Raw genomic sequence first — 4,592 nt, 5'->3', positions numbered from 1 at the left:
CAGGAACAGTGGTCTATCCTTGTAATGAAAAGAAAATGACATGTATATGTCATATGAATTACTCTTATTGTTCTCTTCAGTAGAAATATACATATATAAATGTGTATTTCCCACTTTCCAACTTGTATCAATGCTGTGGTGATTAGTTAATTGCAAATCCTTATTCAGACATTTCTAAGAAGTAGCTTCAATAGATATTAAATGTCAGACACCATGCTATATTTTCTTTAAGAAAGGATCTGGGCATTAAAAATAATGGTAATTGTGACACATCCAGTTCCCAATGACAACTTTCTACTTGCAGAATTTTTGTCTGATTCTTTCAGATTTAATGCATNAAGGCACAATAGAGAATTAAGAAAGAAATAGTGGAATATTCTAATTCTTATTCTTCTAAGCAAAGCCGTGTTTTATATTTTTTTTGCATCAATTACTTTGTTAGTGTGACTCTTCTCATAAATGAGATTACACATCTGGACAGAATTGTGCAGCAATTATCTCTGTTAAATCCTCTACTCAACCAAAATCCCATGTGGAGATTCTTGCAGGTAATCTCAGGAGANTCTGCATTTCCCTGCGAAAGAGCTTAGTTTGATGAGTCCGGAGGAAAGCAACATAAATCTGGACACAGCAGGAAAAGCTAAATAGGGAGATGAGTTGTAAACACTCCTTGCCTGCCATTTTGACACACCCAGGGCATTAGTCATTGGATCTGCATTTTCAGTTAGATTGTCCTCAGTAAGAAAAGTCACCAGTATCCAAATCAGTAAGGATATGGGGAAATAATTGCTACCAGCTCATCTTTCAGCACCAACCCATTTCACAGCCTATTTTACAGCTCCCCACAAAGAAGAAAAAAATAAAAATAAAACAACTCAGTGATTGCTTGAAGGAGACGACAGTTTCACTTTATTTTTTTCCTGGCAGCTCAAGACAAGAATATTTTCCAGCCTATGGAATACATTACATTGTGTATTCTCCATTTCTACCACCCTGCTGCCATCCCACGCACAANACACAGACACCACACACACCTTTTGTTTTAAAGTCTTTTGGTTGAGTTGANTATTTGGAAGGAGCACCGACCACATGGTAAGCATTGTCAGCTCTACATCTGTGCTTCACAAAAGCGGAGTCAATACTTGCAGAATTTTGCTCTCAGTGAAAATAGCAGAGATGAATTTTAGATTAGATCTGACCACTAAAAGTCTAAGAGGCCTCAAATAAATGGGAAACATACAGAACTGGGCACTCTGAGCCAGTTCAACTCTATCAAGTGCAGCCTCATCAGACACCTGCAGCCAGGAAATAAAGAGCCAATGATGGAAGTTATCTATCATCATAGAGAATATCATCATCGAGAATGACCAAACTCACGGCTAATATGATGCTTGACTACACTGAAAACATCTTTGGTGTTTTTCTAAACAAAAGACAATTATTGTCTCAAGACACTAAGTAAACTACAATTCAAAAATATAATTTTACATCTTTTCTGCATTGGCCTTCCCCTGTGTCAAAAAATGTAATTCAAAGTTGTTTGTCCAAAGCAGTTGATATAAAAGATACATATGAAAATGTGAGAATGGAGTATGCATGTGTATTCCATCTTAAAATACCTGGCTGACTCAAGCCAGTGAAATGTATGAAGTGTTTACTGAAGAAGTTTGAATAAATGGCTCATTTATCTGAAAGTATCAAGTAAGGAGTTCAAAACAGGCTAACAGAGTGATAATTACCAATTTCTCTTCAAGAAACTGTTAAATGTGNCTTTTAAACGCAAAAATGTTTACCATTACTGTTGTTAATGAGTACCAAAACATCGCACTGCTACATATAAAGATGAGCATGTCAATCAATTTTTAAATGAAGGANGGTTATTGTAGCCCAATCAGTTTAGTAAAACATGAGTTAAATAAATTTTAAGCAGATTATTTTCCCTCCTTAAAGGACCTCCAAGAATATTTTAAGAAACCTTTCTCAAACTCACTAACTATGGAAAATTTCTTTCCCAGAATATGTTGGGGACCACAATAAAAGAAAGATCTCATGGTAATGTTACCTAGGTAAGTCAGGGAATGACTATATTGAAAAAACATTTCATTTGCTCTCGTGTATTGAGTAAGGAATTTACCTGCCATCTATAAGACAAATCCATGTTGATTATTGGGATATTATTCAACTAGGAATAAAAAGCATTTGTTTGGAGATGACATTTATCAGATGTCTAAATGATTCTTGGACTCTCTGCTATTATCTTCCAATACAAATATGTCTTACATACCTTCTTAAAGTGGGTTTTGATATTTATGGACTGACAAGCTGCAAAGGAATGAAATAAAAATGATTTTTAAAAGTGATCTATGTTTGTCTTCCATGGAATTTTTTCCATCTTTTTAAAAGAAAGTTCCTTGGCCAATCCTGGCATCTCTCAAAAAACCTGAGCCAGGGTAACCCAGGAGTTGCTATAACACTTCATTNTATTTGGAAGGAGCACCGACCACATGGTAAGCATTGTCAGCTCTACATCTGTGCTTCACAAAAGCGGAGTCAATACTTGCAGAATTTTGCTCTCAGTGAAAATAGCAGAGATGAATTTTAGATTAGATCTGACCACTAAAAGTCTAAGAGGCCTCAAATAAATGGGAAACATACAGAACTGGGCACTCTGAGCCAGTTCAACTCTATCAAGTGCAGCCTCATCAGACACCTGCAGCCAGGAAATAAAGAGCCAATGATGGAAGTTATCTATCATCATAGAGAATATCATCATCGAGAATGACCAAACTCACGGCTAATATGATGCTTGACTACACTGAAAACATCTTTGGTGTTTTTCTAAACAAAAGACAATTATTGTCTCAAGACACTAAGTAAACTACAATTCAAAAATATAATTTTACATCTTTTCTGCATTGGCCTTCCCCTGTGTCAAAAAATGTAATTCAAAGTTGTTTGTCCAAAGCAGTTGATATAAAAGATACATATGAAAATGTGAGAATGGAGTATGCATGTGTATTCCATCTTAAAATACCTGGCTGACTCAAGCCAGTGAAATGTATGAAGTGTTTACTGAAGAAGTTTGAATAAATGGCTCATTTATCTGAAAGTATCAAGTAAGGAGTTCAAAACAGGCTAACAGAGTGATAATTACCAATTTCTCTTCAAGAAACTGTTAAATGTGNCTTTTAAACGCAAAAATGTTTACCATTACTGTTGTTAATGAGTACCAAAACATCGCACTGCTACATATAAAGATGAGCATGTCAATCAATTTTTAAATGAAGGANGGTTATTGTAGCCCAATCAGTTTAGTAAAACATGAGTTAAATAAATTTTAAGCAGATTATTTTCCCTCCTTAAAGGACCTCCAAGAATATTTTAAGAAACCTTTCTCAAACTCACTAACTATGGAAAATTTCTTTCCCAGAATATGTTGGGGACCACAATAAAAGAAAGATCTCATGGTAATGTTACCTAGGTAAGTCAGGGAATGACTATATTGAAAAAACATTTCATTTGCTCTCGTGTATTGAGTAAGGAATTTACCTGCCATCTATAAGACAAATCCATGTTGATTATTGGGATATTATTCAACTAGGAATAAAAAGCATTTGTTTGGAGATGACATTTATCAGATGTCTAAATGATTCTTGGACTCTCTGCTATTATCTTCCAATACAAATATGTCTTACATACCTTCTTAAAGTGGGTTTTGATATTTATGGACTGACAAGCTGCAAAGGAATGAAATAAAAATGATTTTTAAAAGTGATCTATGTTTGTCTTCCATGGAATTTTTTCCATCTTTTTAAAAGAAAGTTCCTTGGCCAATCCTGGCATCTCTCAAAAAACCTGAGCCAGGGTAACCCAGGAGTTGCTATAACACTTCATTNCTGTGCACCACTTGAAAGGCATGTGTGCCTCGTGTGGTTCCAAAAACACTAGGCATACTGAGAATGGGTTCGTGTTAGATGTCATAAANACTACTGCATCTCATTGCATAGACTCCNTGAGCAAAACCCCTTGTGTTTTAGAATAACATGCTCCATTTTTATAAATAATTCAGAGATTTTGAGCCGACAGAACAAGAGGGGGTCTATGACACAATAGCATCCTTACTTTAAAACTGAGAGTACATTTTATTGCATCAGTGAAGTATGGAAAGGCTGTCTGTGACCTGTATGTAGAAGAACCACTATTAGAAAAATAAAAAACTTAGCGTCAAATTAAAGACAAATGCCATGCTGGTATAATAAAAAGATTTTTACTGGGGTGTGGTATATGTGGATAAAGCATATAAGCCTTAATGTGAACTACATTCACTTGAGGAACAGGACTCAGCAATGGGAAATAGAACAGAGACTAATCCCCTGGCCTTAGGGAAAACTACTGAGGAAAAGAATTGAAGNACATGCACAANGTTCAAAGATAATTTGACAGACTCAAAAGGTAGAACTGTATGCTAGCACATTATCAACTGCTCACAACCTCTCCTCAGTGCATGTGGCTCATGGCTGAGAAGTAGAAAGAATACAACCATCAGAGAGCAAACAGGAGCATCTTGGTCACAGAGAAGGAACACATGTTAG

The sequence above is a fragment of the Mus caroli genome, chromosome 9 (genome assembly GCF_900094665.2).
Source record: "Mus caroli chromosome 9, CAROLI_EIJ_v1.1, whole genome shotgun sequence".
NCBI lineage: Eukaryota > Metazoa > Chordata > Mammalia > Rodentia > Muridae > Mus > Mus caroli.
Note: the sequence above shows the minus strand (reverse complement) of the source record.